This window comes from Tiliqua scincoides, chromosome 3, assembly GCF_035046505.1.
Source record: "Tiliqua scincoides isolate rTilSci1 chromosome 3, rTilSci1.hap2, whole genome shotgun sequence".
Lineage (NCBI taxonomy): Eukaryota > Metazoa > Chordata > Lepidosauria > Squamata > Scincidae > Tiliqua > Tiliqua scincoides.
In genome coordinates this window covers 7960072-7977646 of record NC_089823.1, presented here as the reverse complement: position 1 = coordinate 7977646, position 17575 = coordinate 7960072, and the positions used below count along the sequence as shown (strand labels likewise).

Sequence of the window (17575 nt, the reverse complement as noted above, 5' to 3'; positions counted from 1 at the left end):
AAAACTAGCCTGTCAGGGAAAAGGCTAAGCTTAGCCCTTTTTCACTGATGAGCTAGTTTTGTGATGCAGTGGAATTTTTCACTTGGTGGAAATATATTCAAGCATGCGTCATGTGCACAGCCCCATCTTGGGTTCTGTTTCTTGATCATAGTAGATCAGTGATTCCCAAATGGGGGGGGGGTTGCAACCTACTAGGACAGTGTTTCTCAAACTGTGGGTCGGGAACCACTAGGTGGGTCACGAGCCAATTTCAGGTGGGTCCCCATTCATTTCAATATTTTATTTTTAATATATTAGACTTGATGCTATACATGGTAGGTGACTGCATTTAGGGAAATGTGACAGATCTGTACTTTGAACAGGCTACTATGTTTATGCCTTTTACTCCTGGGTAAGTGTGGGTAGGATTGCAGCCTAGAATTGTTAAAAATTTCCCTGCTTGATGATGTCACTTCCTGTCATGACATCACTTCCAGTGGGTCCCAACAGATTCTCATTCTAAAAAGTGGGTCCCGGTGCTAAAACTGTGAGAACCATTGTACTAGGGGAACTGGAAGCAGGGCATTAACCCTTAAGGGAAGTGGCGCTGCAGTGATGGTAGCGGAGGTGCCGCAGCAATCCTGCCACCACCATGACCAAGAACCTTTTTTACATACCAGCACTAGCCTTCTGCAGGGTGCAAGGGGCTCGCAGGCCCTCTGCGGTCCTCTCCATTGCTCTAAACAGCACTTATCCAGATGTGGGCCACAATCAGAAATAAGTGCTGTTTGGAGCAGAGGGGCCACAGAGGGGGCTGCAAACTCCCTGCATCCTGCTGAAGGCCAACGCTACCCACAGATATGTAAAAAAGGCCCTTGGTCACGGTGTCAACATGATAGCTGATATAGCAAAACGCCCTTGGTTACAATGAGAGGTATATGTGCAGGATAATATATTTTGAAGAGTCTCAAATGATCCAGTGAGTTTCAAGGGGAATTTGACAAATTCACAGAGGGGAGGTCTATCAGCTCCCATCTGATGGGTTCTGAGGGGTTCTGAGCTGTCTGTGACAGATCAGGAAAGAGATCTTGGGGTGGTGGTGGACAGGTCGATGAAAGTGTCGACCCAATGTGCGGCGGCAGTGAAGAAGGCCAATTCTATGCTTGGGATCATTAGGAAAGATATTGAGAACAAAACAGCTAGTATTATAATGCCGTTGTACAAATCGATGGTAAGGCCACACCTGGAGTATTGTGTCCAGTTCTGGTCGCCACATCTCAAAAAAGACATAGTGGAAATGGAAAAGGTGCAAAAGAGAGCGACTAAGATGATTACGGGGCTGGGGCACCTGCCTTATGAGGAAAGGCTACAGCGTTTGGGCCTCTTCAGCCTAGAAAAGAGACGCCTGAGGGGGGACATGATTGAGACATACAAAATTATGCAGGGGATGGACAGAGTGGATAGGGAGATGCTCTTTACACTCTCACATAACACCAGAACCAGGGGACATCCACTAAAATTGAGTGTTGGGAGAGTTAGAACAGACAAAAGAAAATATTTCTTTACTCAGCGTGTGGTTGGTCTGTGGAACTCTTTGCCACAGGATGTGGTGATGGCAACTGGCCTGGACACCTTTAAAAGGGGATTGGACAAGTTTCTGGAGGAAAAATCCATTATGGGGTACAAGCCATGATGTGTATGTGCAACCACCTAATTTTAGAAATGGGTTATGTCAGAATGCCAGATGCAAGGGAGGGCACCAGGATGAGGTCTCTTGTTATCTGGTGTGCTCCCTGGGGCATTTGGTGGGCCGCTGTGAGATACAGGAAGCTGGACTAGATGGGCCTATGGCCTGATCCAGTGGGGCTGTTCTTATGTTCTTAGCTGCTATTATTCATGATGCTGTGAGGTTAACAACCCAATCCTATGCAGGTCTACTTTGAATTAAGTCTCATTTTAGTCAATGGAGCTTGCTCCCTGTAAGTGTGAAAAAGACTGCAGCCTAAATCTACATCCACCTACAGAGGCTCTTGGCCACGGAATGCGAGTTATGAGGATCAAAGGCAGGAGAGTAGTGCTGGCTTTGTAGCTTTTGTGTAGGCTCCCCCAAAGGCATCTGGTTAGCTGCTCTGGCAAGCAGGAAACTGAACTAGATGGCCTGATTCAGCTGGGCACATCTTATGTTCTAGCATACACTCTGTCACCCTGCCAGCAGGTGTCAGAATTGGAGTATAACTTTGTCAATGTTATGGGAAAAAGTAAAGGGTATACCTCAGGAGCCGTGTGGTCATGGGGGCTGAATTTGTTCCCTGCCACTGGTGACAAGTGATGCTGCCATGCTGAGTCTGACCTTTGGCCTATGTGCTCCTGCTCTGACTGTGCACTCCATGGCATTCACTGTGTTCCCTCTCAATTGCTGATTTAGGGGAGAGCTGGCTATGTCCTTTTCCTGTATGGACCACAATACAACAGAACTTTTAGGCCGTGGGCCATACAGACCCCCACCTCTGCCTTGGACACTGTGAATGAAAACATCTTGCATTTGGGACTTGGATTGCAGGATGCCTGAGTGGGGTGATGCATATTTTCCTGTGCCACATTAGGAACAGTGGCACGGCTATGGTACATCCAGCTCCACTCCCTGGGTGTATCGGTGTACCTCCAAACCCTATACATCATGTGCCATTTACTTAGAATGAGACTGTCGAGTAGACATATTTAGAAGTGGGATCCAGGTCTGCTGGGTGCTCCAAAATAATTTCTTCTCACATTCAGAAAGATGGGAATTGGCATGCATATTATCAGGCACTTGTCAAAGGGAATGAGACAAAGGAATTTGCTAGGAGGCAAACTTCCTGTTTGGAGAGAAGTTCCTCAGGAATTAGCCTCAGGGCTTATTTTATGCCATATTTTTATTTGTGATCTAGAGAAAGAAAAAGTAGGATTGTGCTAATGTGCCTTGCAAAGAGCACTAAGCTAGGAGGCATTGTTAGCACAGACAAGGACTGGGAAATTATACAGGATAAATTGGATGACCTCATCGGCCGGAGTGATAGAAATGGAATGCAATTCATTAGTGCAAAGATGGGGGAATACACAAGAGGGAGCCAAGGTAGTCAGGTTAAGATATAAGCTGCCACTCTTGAGTCAGAATATTGACCATTTTCGCCTAGTGCTATCTACTGTGACGGGAAGAGGCTCTCTGAGGCCTCGGACAAGGGTCTCTGCTAATCTTGCTACCTAGATCCTTTAAACCAGAGAAGCTTGGACTTGAACCTAGGACTATTCACTGAATAGGTACCTAGGATGCAATTCCCATCTCAGTGTCAAACATAATGCCCCCCCCCCCCAGGCTGGATGTGGATCCTGGAAGCTTTTTATCTGGTCTTTGTTATAATTGAGTTCTCCCAGCATCACCCTTTCTGCAGGGCCACTTCTGCCAAGGCTCGGGGAGGGAGAGACATAAGGAGCGAATAAGCAGCCCATCCTGGGGCATTCCATGTATAAATGCTTTTATGCGAATGCCCGAAGTCTACAAGCAAGGGTGGGAGAACTGGAATGTCTGGTGACAAGGGAAAATATTGACATAGTGGGCATAACGGAAACCTGGTGGAATGCGGAGAATCAGTGGGATACCGCAATCCCGGGCTATAAACTCTACAGGAGGGACAGGCAGGGGCGTGTTGGAGGTGGGGTGGCCCTTTATGTTAAGGAAGGGATAGAATCCAGCAAAGTAGAGATTGAAGGTGGGTCCGACTCCACCGTAGAATCTCTGTGGGTTAAATTACCAGGCTTGTGCAGCAATGTAATACTGGGGGCGTGCTATCGTCCTCCAGACCAGAAATCTGATGGGGACCTTGAAATGAGGAAACAGATCAGGGAGGTGACAAGGAGGGACAGGGTTGTAATCATGGGGGACTTCAATTATCCTCATATTGACTGGGTCAATTTGTGTTCTGGTCACGATAAGGAAACCGGATTTCTTGACGTGCTAAATGACTGTGGCTTAGATCAGCTAGTCACGGAGCCCACCAGAGGACAGGTGACTCTGGATTTAATTTTGTGCAGTACGCAGGACCTGGTTAGAGATGTAAACGTTACTGAGCCATTGGGGAACAGTGATCATGCTGCGATCCGTTTTGACGTGCACGTTGGGGGAAGAATACCAGGCAAATCTCTAACAAAAACCCTTGACTTCCGACGGGCGGACTTCCCTCAAATGAGGAGGCTGGTTAGAAGGAGGTTGAAAGGGAGGGTAAAAAGAGTCCAATCTCTCCAGAGTGCATGGAGGCTGCTTAAAACAACAGTAATAGAGGCCCAGCAGAGGTGTATACCGCAAAGAAAGAAGGGTTCCACTAAATCCAGGAGGGTGCCCGCATGGCTAACCAGCCAAGTTAGAGAGGCTGTGAAGGGCAAGGAAGCTTCCTTCCGTAAATGGAAGTCTTGCCCTAATGAGGAGAATAAAAAGGAACATAAACTGTGGCAAAAGAAATGTAAGAAGGTGATATGGGAGGCCAAGCGAGACTATGAGGAACGCATGGCCAGCAACATTAAGGGGAATAATAAAAGCTTCTTCAAATATGTTAGAAGCAGGAAACCCGCCAGAGAAGCGGTTGGCCCTCTGGATGGTGAGGGAGGGAAAGGGGAGATAAAAGGAGACTTGGAGATGGCAGAGAAATTAAATGAGTTCTTTGCAACTGTCTTCACGGCAGAAGACCTCGGGCAGATACTGCTGCCCGAACGGCCCCTCCTAACCGAGGAGTTAAGTCAGATAGAGGTTAAAAGAGAAGATGTTTCAGACCTCATTGATAAATTAAAGATCAATAAGTCACCGGGCCCTGATGGCATACACCCAAGGGTTATTAAGGAATTGAAGAATGAAGTTGCAGATCTCTTGACTAAGGTATGCAACTTGTCCCTCAAAACAGCCACGGTGCCAGAAGATTGGAGGATAGCAAATGTCACGCCTATTTTTAAAAAGGGAAAGAGGGGGGACCCGGGAAACTATAGGCCGGTCAGCCTAACATCCATACCGGGTAAGATGGTGGAATGCCTCATCAAAGATAGGATCTCAAAACACATAGACGAACAGGCCTTGCTGAGGGAGAGTCAGCATGGCTTCTGTAAGGGTAAGTCTTGCCTCACAAACCTTATAGAATTCTTTGAAAAGGTCAACAGGCATGTGGATGCGGGAGAACCCATGGACATTATATATCTGGACTTTCAGAAGGCGTTTGACACGGTCCCTCACCAAAGGCTACTGAAAAAACTCCACAGTCAGGGAATTAGAGGACAGGTCCTCTCGTGGATTGAGAACTGGTTGGAGGCCAGGAAGCAGAGAGTGGGTGTCAATGGGCAATTTTCACAATGGAGAGAGGTGAAAAGCGGTGTGCCCCAAGGATCTGTCCTGGGACCGGTGCTTTTCAACCTCTTCATAAATGACCTGGAGACAGGGTTGAGCAGTGAAGTGGCTAAGTTTGCAGATGACACCAAACTTTTCTGAGTGGTAAAGACCAGAAGTGATTGTGAGGAGCTCCAGAAGGATCTCTCCAGACTGGCAGAATGGGCAGCAAAATGGCAGATGCGCTTCAATGTCAGTAAGTGTAAAGTCATGCACATTGGGGCAAAAAATCAAAACTTTAGATATAGGCTGATGGGTTCTGAGCTGTCTGTGACAGATCAGGAGAGAGATCTTGGGGTGGTGGTGGACAGGTCGATGAAAGTGTCGACCCAATGTGCGGTGGCAGTGAAGATGTCCAATTCTATGCTTGGGATCATTAGGAAGGGTATTGAGAACAAAACGGCTAGTATTATAATGCCGTTGTACAAATCGATGGTAAGGCCACACCTGGAGTATTGTGTCCAGTTCTGGTCGCCGCATCTCAAAAAAGACATAGTGGAAATGGAAAAGGTGAAAAGAGAGCGACTAAGATGATTACGGGGCTGGGGCACCTTCCTTATGAGGAAAGGCTACGGCGTTTGGGCCTCTTCAGCCTAGAAAAGAGACGCTTGAGGGGGGACATGATTGAGACATACGAAATTATGCAGGGGATGGACAGAGTGGATAGGGAGATGCTCTTTACACTCTCACATAATGCCAGAACCAGGGGACATCCACTAAAATTGAGTGTTGGGCGGGTTAGGACAGACAAAATATTTCTTTACTCAGCGCGTGATCGGTCTGTGGAACTCCTTGCCACAGGATGTGGTGCTGGAGTCTAGCCTAGACACCTTTAAAAGGGGATTGGACGAGTTTCTGGAGAAAAAATCCATTATGGGGTACAAGCCATGATGTGTATGCGCAACCTCCTGATTTTAGGAATGGGTTAAGTCAGAATGTAGGGGAGGGCACCAGGATGAGGTCTCTTGTTATCTGGTGTGCTCCCTGGGGCATTTGGTGGGCTGCTGTGAGATACAGGAAGCTGGACTAGATGGGCCTATGGCCTGATCCAGTGGGGCTGTTCTTATGTTCTTATGTTCTTATGCCTTAGAAGGCATGGAATGCAATGGGGGAAGGGGCAGACGAAGAAGGGTGAGAGAGGGAGACACTGTCAAGGTGCTGGGACAACCCAATAATCACAGGGCTGCCCTTTCAGTAGTGCCATGTCTGCCAAGTCTACTTCACAGAGTACGGCTCAGCTGTTGAACAGTGAAGTGACACTGTGGCAGTCCATATGAGAATTGGGCTCTCCCAGCGTGACAGAGTCAGTTTTCTTTATATGCGAATTTGTTATGTACTTATCTGCAAGGGGCAGAATTGCTACCTTCTCTTGTTATCCATCCTTCTTCTTATCCACTATGCAGAGAACGTCCAGAGGCTGCAGGGACCTTCATAATGGCACCTGTGGCCAGCGGAGACCCCTTTAAAATGGCCAATGGAATCTTCCATTGGTCATTTTAAAGGGGTCTGTGCTGGTTGTGGGTGCCATTCTGAAGGTCCCTGCAGCCACTGGAAGGCATTCTGAGAAATTTTGGCACTTCCTGCTGCACTTTGCTGGCTTTCTGAAGGTCTCTACTGGATTCTTCTGATTGCAGGGAAGGTACCTCTTCCCTCCCTAAGGTACCCCTTGAACCTAACCCCACTGATAGCATTGGATCAATGGTTCATTATCCTAGTGGAGGCAGGAGGTCTGGTCTAGAGGGTTGAGCCTCCATTTGCCTGAAGATAACATCCGAAGGTCGCCAGTTTGAGGCCACCGGCACCATGAATGGTGAGACCTTGAAGCAGCTGACAAGCTGAGCCGAGCTATTCCATCTGCTCTGAGCGTGGGAGGATGGAGGCCAGAATGTGCAACCAGATCAAGAAAGAAACATCTGAATGTTGTGGTTTCTTGAAAGATAGAAACATTCTTTCAAATTGTAAAAATCCCTATGGGGATTTAAATTGCCTGCCTATGTAAACCGCCTTGAATAAAGTCTAAGGAGAAATCTGAGGACCAAGAAAGGCAGTACAGAAATACCTGTATTTTTATGCTGTTCAGGAACCACCTTTCAGAGCGCGATACCATAGTCTTTCGAGACTGAAGGTTGCCATCAAGGTATTAGTGGATAGCAAATTCACTATCCACTAGGGTTTCTAGGAACCTAATTCTAGCAGATAATGAGAACTGACTGTAATTAGGCTGTAATTGTGACAACTCAAAAAGGACATAGTGGAAATGGAAAAAGTGCAAAAGACAGTGACTAAGATGATTACTGGGCTGGGGCACCTTCCTTATGAGGAAAGGCTACAGCGTTCAGGCCTCTTCAGCCTAGAAAAGAGACGTTTGCGGGGGCACATGATTGAGACATACAAAATTATGCAGGGGATGGACAGAGTGGATAGAGAGATGCTCTTTACACTCTCACCCAACACCAGAACCAGGGGACATCCACTAAAATTGAGTGTTGGGAGAGTTAGAACAGACAAAAAAAAATATTTCTTTACTCAGCGTGTGGTTGGTGTGTGGGACTCCTTGCCACAGGATGTGGTTATGGTGCCTGGCCTGGATGCCTTTAAAAGGGGATTGGACAAGTTTCTGGAGGAAAAATCCATTAAGGGTTACAAGCCATGATGTGTGTGTGCAACCTCCTGATTTTAGAAATGGGCTATGTCAGAATGCCAGATGCAAGGGAGGGCACCAGGATGCAGGTCTCTTGTTATCTGGTGTGCTCTCTGGTTATTTGGTGAGCCACTGTGAGATACAGGCAGCTGGACTAGATGGGCCTATGGCCTGATCCAGCGAGGCTGTTCTTTTGTTCTTATGAACACCACAATGTGGTGTTGCTCCCAGGAGCATTGTGGGAAGGAAAATGGTGCCCAGCTGCCAGAACGATTATCAGGATTTCAACTGCTTCGGATGCTGCATAAAATGTAAAACAAAAACCCACACCGGAATTCCAGAGTTACCACCAGCAAAATTCAGCTACAGGAAGCCCCTCTCCTTGCAAGTTCTCCTACCAGTAGTGGACCTGCCCTTATTGCACTCCAGAGCAGGTCCGCAACATGCTGCCCCCCACCATAATGCTGCCCCCTCCAGCACACCGCCGCCCCCCTCAGGAAACTTACCAAGGCCCACAGAGCCTGATGTGACATTTCACAGCATTTGAGAAGGGTTCTGAGGCTTCCCCCGCTGTTTTAAATATTACTTCTGGTTTCCCAATGAAATTGAAAATATTGCTTAAAACAGTGGAGGAAGCCTCAGAATGCTTCTCACCCACTGTCGAGTGCTGCGCAGAGCCTTGCCTACCCACGGAACAGCTCGGGGGGGCTGGCGGAGGTGGCTGCAGCGGGGGTATGGCGGGCACACAGCAAGCACAGCCCCCAGAGTATTTCCCCCCTGTCCCACCCCAGGTCTGCCACTGTCTCCTACTCCGTTTTGTCCCCCATCCCAAATGTCTGCTGAATTTTCAACTGTCCCTAAAAAGATTGCTGGATGACCCCCCCCCCATTTTTTCCTGCAAACAGTCGGACACATTCTGATCAGCATGAGTTACAGATCAGAAGATGGTTTAAACTTTTAGAGTGTGACATTCAGAAATTGTCTCCCTAAAACAGTTGGAGGAGGTAGTGACACTTTTTCATACCAAGTGTGTCATAAAAGCACAAGGTTAGACTTCCACTTTAGGTGGTGTAGAGCTTGGAGACTTTGCTTGTAGCCACCCAAGATTTGAGGGGCTACCTTGTGCCACAAAAAAGTGTCAGAATAGCTTCTAGCCCAGTGTTTCTCAAACTGTGGGTTGGGACCCACTAGGTGGGTCGCGAGCCAATTTCAGGTGGGTCCCCATTCATTTTAATATTTTATTTTTTAATCTATTAGACTTGATGCTACCATGGTATGTGACTGCATTTGGCGAAATGTTACAGACCTGTACTTTGCACAGGCTGCTGTGAAGATGCTTTTAACAATGATAGTAAATGAGACTTACTCCTGGATAAGTGTGGGTATGATTGAAGCCTAGAATTGTTAAAAATTTTCCTGTTTCATGATGTCACTTCCGGTCATGACATCACTTCCGGTGGGTCCTGACAGATTCTCCTTCTAAAAAGTGGGTCCTGGTGCTAAAGGAGTGAGAACCACTGTTCTAGGCTATACAAATCCATGAAAACTATGTCTCTCGCAGGCTATGAGACATGAGAGCTAAAGGGACCCCATCTGCATGGGAAACAGATGATGGAAGGCATGTTACAAATGGGAAGCTGACTTCAGTAGCATAGCTACAGGAGGGTCACAGTGCTAAGTTTTGCAGGTGCCTTAGCAAACTGGGTAAGTGGCCCCTCCCTCTTGCCTTTGGAGCCATTGGATGTGGCAGGAGCAAAGCAGAGGAGAAGCCTCCTCTTTGCTTTTGCCACCAGAATGGCTCCGACAGAGAGGAGGAGGGGCCACTTACATGGCATGTTAAGGCGCCTGCAGAACTCAGCGCTGTGACCCCCCTGTAACTATGCTGCTGGGTGACTTTATGCCTTGCTTGCAGGCTTCCCACTTGACCAGCCGCTGTTGGAAACATGATATTGGACAATATGGAGCCTTGGTCTGAACTGACAGGACTCCAGGTTTGCCCCCCCCCCACAGGGATTCCACATGTTCCAGCCAGCCTAGCCATTGCTAACCCACAGAGTACACCCATGTTCCTTAGTCTGGATTCCTGTTTGCAGCTGTTTGAGAACCGTGAGCCAAGCCTAGTTGCATCCAATTGTACAAGCATGACTACTGAAGTGCAACTTCACTGACAGCCTTAAATCCCCCCTCCTTAAATCCCCCCTCCCATGCCAATGCAGTCATGCCACCAGAGCCTATGCCGTATCCTGCAATGGGGGGGTGGGGAGTCCTGGAGGTGTCCTCTGGGTCAAGGAACATTTGTTCCCTTGCCTAGGGGGTAAGCTGTCACTGCTCTGCTGGCTCTTCGGACCTGCACTAGCAGAAAGGATCAGGAAGGCAGCTAGGATACCTGTGCCAACGCTGTAGCTGATATCGCTCCCTTCCAGGCCTTGATCTTTATCTTAAGCTTTACTGGCAGCATCCTTTTCTCATCCTTCCCACTGGTGATTGTGTGGTGTCCATAGTAACTGACTAGTATTTGGGGAGCCCCCTGATGGGCTTGGGCCCTTGGCTTGGCCATCATCTTGCATTTCTTTCTTAGCAATTTGAGTTTCAATGTCGTCTTTGAACATGCAATCCAAAATGTGAATCCCATTGCCCGCATTTCCCACTGCTGGAATAAAAATGCATGAAGTCTGCTGGCCTCCTGAACTCTAGCTTATGTGTGGCATTCGCTAACCATCGCAGCTGAAACCTTTCATGGACCGCACCCTTCCACTGACATTAAGACGGCTCTCGGGAACCTATTGAAAGCCATTTGCAGGTTTGTTGAGTAAACTTTTATTGATTAGTATGTCAATTACAGCTGCTCATACACTCCCATTAATTACAGTATCTATGAGACTTTGGCAGGCTATCACTGGGAATACTGGCCTGTTGGATGGCGCAGCCGCAGGTCAGTTGCTCACTTAGACTGTTGTAAGGATGGTTCCAAGGGCATTTGAGAAGCATCTGTCAGGTTCACGCATGTTGCTTCTTTTGACTTATTACAATATCAGAAACATACGAATACAGTAAGTCTAAGAGGAAAAAAAACTATAAGTGGCATATCCATCAGCACACATCAAGTATGTTCACATTTTCAGGCGATTCAAGACTGAAACCAGTGGCATAGCTAGGAGGGATGCAAAGCACTAGGTTTTGCAGGGAGCTTCACTGCAACATGCAAGCAGCCCCTCCCCCTCCATTTCAGATCCATTCCAGGTGGTGGGAGGAAAACGGAGGTGTATGCCGCTTCATTTTCCTCCCATTGTCTGGAACAGGTCCGAACGGGAGGGGGAGGGACCACTTGCAAGCTGCATTCAGGCTCCCTGCAAAACTTAGAGCCTTGCACCCCCCTCTAGCTATGCCACCGACTTAAACACAATAGCAGATGTAGCAAAACCTAAATAAGAACATAAGAACAGCCCCACTGGACCAGGCCATAGGCCCATCTAGTCCAGCTTCCTGTATCTCACAGCAGGATGTGATGTGATGTGATGTGAAATTATATACAGATTTGAAAACTGGCAACGTTTAAATATTCAAATTCATTTCTTTGGCTTTGAAACAATTTTGAATTTAACTTTTGAAATTTGATGGAGAATTCAGCAAAACCTGTCAATAAATTTTAAGACTTTAAGTAGCTGAATTGGTCACTGCTACGCATGCCTTAAATGACCATTTAAGTAGGCAACCTCCTCCACTGGGACAAGGGTTTACAAAAGCAGACCTCATTTCCTTATAAATATTGGATTGATTTTTAAAATGTATATCCCACCCCTCTCAGCAAGGACTCGGGGTGGCTTAAAACAAAAATAGTTACACTTAAAAACCAATAATTGCAGAAAGAGCAGATAATACAAGAGAAAGGAAATATCCGCAAAGCAAATATTGGTGGTATTTCATTTTCCATGAATGCCGATACCAAGAAACAATACCAATTCCAAAATCATGGTGCCAATATCAAATGGTACCAATTCCAATACCATGAAATTGTATTTCATTTTCATTTATTTCATCACTGAATCTTAAATGTTTGCTCCCCTCTGAAAAGCAATTTAGAAGTTCTATAATAAATAAATGGCTGACATCATCATATAGAAACCTGGCACTGGTCTTGGTTGAAATGTGTTCTGCTTTCAGCAAAATTTACCTACAAATCTGCATACGCACAGCACAATCCTATGCATGTCTACCCAGAAGTAAGTGTCACCAAATTCAATGGGACTTATTCCCAGGTAAGTGTGTATGGATTACAGCCCTAGTCCCCCAGATCAAGAAATTAGGAATGAGATAGTCATGCCAAAAGCTTGTACAGGTGCAATTTTGAGCACATTTCTTAGCAGGATCAGTCCCACAATTTCAGGTTGTAATGTGCCTGAAATGATTTTTTCTTCCTGCAATTACTGGGTAATGTGGCTACTCTTTAGGAATGAGTATCTAACAATATTTTTCTCCCTCTCTCCCCAAACTGCATGCTTAATAAGAATCGCAGTAACCAACCTGACATCAATTAATATTTTCCATCATGATTCCTCCCAAGCGACTGACCTGCTATATGTAGAGGTAACTAGACTAACAGATACTATGTAATTATCGAAGTATGATAGGTGCATAGAAATATCATGATAATTATTCCATTAAAAAACACAAGACCTCCGGAGCTAACCCTACAGCACTACTAATTAGCTCTGCTCCATGTCATTCTGGTAGTGTAGCCAGATTCTAGGGCTGTGTGTAAACTTTAAGTAGTTCCAGTGAAACCTACAAAGTCCATTTGGATTTAAGGTGTCATTGAGCTTAGACTCTGGCCAGCTGTGCACTATAACTTTACAGGTATAATTCTTGAAGTGTTTATGGGGTTCAAAAATTTATCACCAGCTGGATAACATTGTTACAATGTTGGAGATGGCAACATTGTCCTTGTGCTATGTTCTCAGTTTATGATTAATTGGAGTAGTAATTGAAAGTCTTAAAGTAGCGCTAGTGGCGTAGCTAGAGGGGGTGTAAAGCACTAAGTTTTGCAGGGACCCTCACTGTAGCTTGCAAGGGCCCCCTCCCCTGCAGAGCCTTTCCAGGTGGTAGGAGCAAAGCAAAGGCATATACTGAAGCAAAAAGGGAAGGGGAGGGACCCCTTGGACACTACGGTGAGGCTCCCTGCATCTTCTCTAGCTATGCCACTGAGTGGTGCTCAGAATTGTGCATCTAAAGTTGTCTTTGGAGACAAGACAATTTTTTACTGGGAAAAGCCAACTAGATGTCTTTGCATACAAATGAGTATTGTGACCAAACCACAGGTGATGTCCGAAGCCCATGACTGGAGATGACAACATCATTTTCTTTCATTAAAGAAAACAGGCAGAAAGGGTATGTGTCAGGAATCTGGAGATTTGGCACCCTTATGGGGTGAGAAGCAGCGTAAATAGCCAGCAAAAAGATAAATAAGTAAATAAATAAATTTAACCCTGTCCTTCTGTGCTGTTCCCACAATTTAAACTGCCTCACTGAAGCTGCTGTTAGCTGGGGAGGGGGAAGAACCCAGGGTATCTGTTTTTTTCCTCTCTGCTTTGTGGTATGAATAAGTTGAAGAAACAGCGTGGGAGGGAGGGAGTTAACTATCTCTCCTCCCTTTCCTTCTAGCATCCAGGCCCTGATCAAAATTCCCTTCCTTCCATGACAGGTTATAATGAAATAAAATGATTGTGCAAATTCTAATCATGGATATACTATGTCACGTTGTTTGGTCTCCTCTCAGTCACAGTACCTTCTCCTGCAGCCCCCTTAAGAGCACTCTGGGTGGTTGTGAGACGCTCTGAGTGGCTGACCACTTTTCCCCCTTTTTTCCTGCTTCAGGAGGGAAAAATGGAGGAATAAAGGCAATCAGCCTCTCCAAGTGGCATATAAATGCTCCAAGCACTCTGTAACCCAGGAATAATTGGTGGAGGTTTGGAACACAGGACAGGGCCTTGTCATCAGTGGTGTTCTCACTGTGGGATTTGCTGCTTTCTGGGATCTGCCTGGTTATTTCACTGGTTTTTTTTTTTTGGTTTTTTTTTCAGGTGGTGGTTTGTATAGATATGCATTTTATGAAAATGTCTCTGATTAGATACCTTGTTTGGTCGAGGCTGCTGTTTTTGTATTGTGTTGCCATTGATGTGTAATTTTAATGATAGTATTGTATTTTTTTAAAAATTGATACTGGCTCCCTTGACATTTAGGATGGAATATGCAGGATACAGATCCTTTTATAATCAAGAAATACACAAATAAATAAATCCCAGATGGAGCCTTCTGTTCCCTGGATTGCTTTAGGCAAGTCCTGCTTTCTCTGCGCCAGCCAGATTCTATCCTGCTTCTGTGCTAGCTCAGTTTGCCCTGGATCCCCTTTTGACCCTGCCTGGAGACCCTGCATCTTGTAAAATTAAAAAAAAAAAAGTTGGTAATTCTGACAGAGACAATGCATAAAGGACATGAATGAATTGCAGCAGCCTGCTGTGTGTGAAGGAGACGTAGACCTCCTTGGCTCCTTCTGAGTAGGCGGAATGGCTGTTTCCCCAGGAGAGGATTTAATATATCTATAAGTTGTAAACTTGGAAGAATCATTGATTTGGAACTCAAAATCAAGGATTACTTCTGTCAACCTGCTCCGAGGAATTTACTCTGTGCGTAGACACACTTTCCCCTTCCCGGAAAGATCAAAGGCAATGAAGGAAATCTTATTAAAAGTCACTTTAGTTCATGCTTTTGAGCAGTTGAGGTCACCTTGCTCCCTTTTTTTTTTCTTATTTAAGGGACAATGTAGCATGTGATTGAGAGGCAGTACATTTGTCAATTGCTATCATAGCAACCAGGCTAGGAATTGGCTCGTCATTCTGGAAGCCTATGTTGTCTTTAAGAGTTTTAAAACTGCTTCTCTATATTATATTTGCAGCCCAATCCTACACTCCCCCTCCAGATGCAGCCACACCAAAATGGCTTGTGCTGCATCCTGGGGGGGGCAGGGCATTCCTGGAGGTGTTCTCTGGGTCAGGGAACATTTGTTATCTTGCCTGGTGTTAAGGTTGTATTCTGACGCACACCAGTGAAATCACTGGTGCAGATCCAGGTGGACATGGACTGTGGAATTGGGTCCAGAAAGAAGGTTTGGATATAGTGGCCGCTGCTGCCACAAAACCCGCCCCTTGGACCTGAACTACTCTCCACTCTGTCCCTGTTACCACCCTCTTCCACCTTCCCTGCCTAGTCCTTCCTCTCCTGCCAACTTATCTTGGTCTGCAGGCCTCAGTGGGCACAATGTAGCATGTGATAGAGCCACAGCACATTCATCAGTTGCTATCACAGCAGCCAGATTAGGGCCTGGTTTGTCATTCTGGAAGACTGTGTTGTCTTTAAGGGTTTTAAAACAGCTTCCCTGTAGTGTATTAAAACATTTTTTAAAAAAATTGAATTTCAATCTATTGGAAGTTTTTATCTGGCAAAATGTAGCTTTTTAAAATAAACCAGTGTAGGTGAATCATGCAACGGGCACTTTAAACATGTCAGCTGTCTTGTTGGATGAAAAAGCAATGTACCGCCCTCCAAATCAGCCCATCAAAGTAGCTGCAGCAGCAACAGCAGGCAGACGGAAGTCATGAATTGGATGGTTTGCATGGGTTTGATTTGCATGGGTGAAGTTAAGCAGACAAGGGGTGCTGTGACTTTAACTGGATAGACTCATGCTTTATTTTCTTGCTAAATGTTGTTCCTCATCTTAAGCATTTGGTAAGTGGAAACCGACACCCCTTTTCAAAGTGAGAGCCACTTTTCCATGAGTTTCATCCTATGGTGGTATAATGACTATAGGTTTACATCGTTCCTTTGCACCAACCATGTGCCTGGGGACCATTGGATAGGGCTAGGACTTTTCCTCAGAACTTGCATACTGCCTCGTAGTGATGGTTCGGATTCTTTGAGGAAGACCCACTTTAGAGGCATGACACTCTGCCCCGATGACATCATATCATGTCATGATATCACTTCCAGGTTCTCCCCAGAGGAGGGAGCACTCGCTGCCGTAGCTTTGCACCCTCCGTTCCTTCTCCTGTGGAGGCTACCCTTGAACAGAATCCTCCACAGGAGAAGGAGCGGGGGCATAAAGCTGCCAGCACCTCCTCTTCTGGGGAGAACCCGGAAGTGACTGCTTTGCTCCACTTGCAGTGTAAGGCGACACTTTTGGGGTCTTCTTGAAGGAAGGAGTGCTCGCTGTGGCAGCTTCGGGCTCTCCGTTCCTTCTCCTTCAAAGGGGAGCTTCCACAGAAGAAGGAATGGGGGCACAAAGTTTCCTCAGATTGTGGAGGCTCCCCTTTTAAGGAAAAGGAACTATGGTTGGCAACCTTCCGTCTTGAAAGACTATGGTATAAGCCTACAGCACCCGGTATTCCCAGGCAGTCTCCCATCCAAGTACTAACCAGTCCTGACCCTGCCTAGCTTCCGAGATCAGACGGGATCGGGCATGTGCAGGGTAACAATTGCTGCGGAAAAGGGACAGGAGCTGCGAAACTTCCAGTACCTCCTTTGTAACTAGGACAGAGCTTCAAGGACAGTTATGTACTCCCCTTGGCCTAACACCCAGGGCACATGCCCCTCAGGCTTCACCCTAGTTGCACCTCTGCCCATACTATGGACCTCACTCACATCATTGTGCATGTTAGCATCCTTCAGTCTCGGAAGACCATGGTGTCACGCTCTGAATGGTGGCTCTGGAACAGAGTGTCCTCTCCAGTGCGCGAAGCCTGGGTAAAGTAGGTATGGAGGATAGGCTATTACCCATGCAGCAAATCCCCCCTCTCCACGTCGCTGAAATGGTCCAATGGAAAGGCAGAGGCCAATACGGTTGGTTCCAGCGGCGTCGCAGGAGTTGCCAGAACGTGACTGTGTTCAGCCATGAACTGCCTCAGGGACTCCGGCTCCTGATTTTGCCTCGAGATTGACTCCTGAAGCCTTTTCCATAACTGGATGTAGCCACAAGGCAGTGGAGGTTTGGGATCAGAGTTTTCCTTCTCTCAGATGAGCTGCCTTCCCTTCCCAGGCTGACGAGTCCCATCTACCCAGTGGCTGTTCAGTCGCCTCTTACGACAAGTACAGCCAAACTGAGGGCCTATTCTTATCCCCAGCCCCCAGGGGACAACTGTGCAACTGTGGTGTTTAAAGGAGATCCACGATTGCAAGGAGATCATTGTGCAACTGTGGTGTTTAAAGGAGATCCACGATTGAGCTTAATGGGAAACTCTTGGAGCAAACCCGATATCCTATTTTGCAATGTCCTGACACAGTGATGAACAAGTTATCCACTCCTGGGCTGCAGCTCTGGGCAAGATGAAGGGAAAAAGCTATTCCTGATGAGGGATATGGCTCAGTTCACTTGTGCTGATAGGGATATTTGTTTCTTCTCGCCTCAGAGATGAGCCTGGATCCCTCGCAACACAGAGGACAGTGCGAGGTCAATAAAAGGTTTGAGTTTTCCTGCTATTGATTTCTCCTGCAGTAAACTGGGCATT

At 46.5% G+C, this 17575-nt stretch overlaps 1 pseudogene; it reads right to left on the bottom strand.

Moving 5' to 3' along the window:
* Positions 1 to 16437: 16437 nt before the first annotated feature.
* Positions 16438 to 16557, bottom strand: LOC136646662 (5S ribosomal RNA; annotated as a pseudogene).
* Positions 16558 to 17575: the final 1018 nt, after the last annotated feature.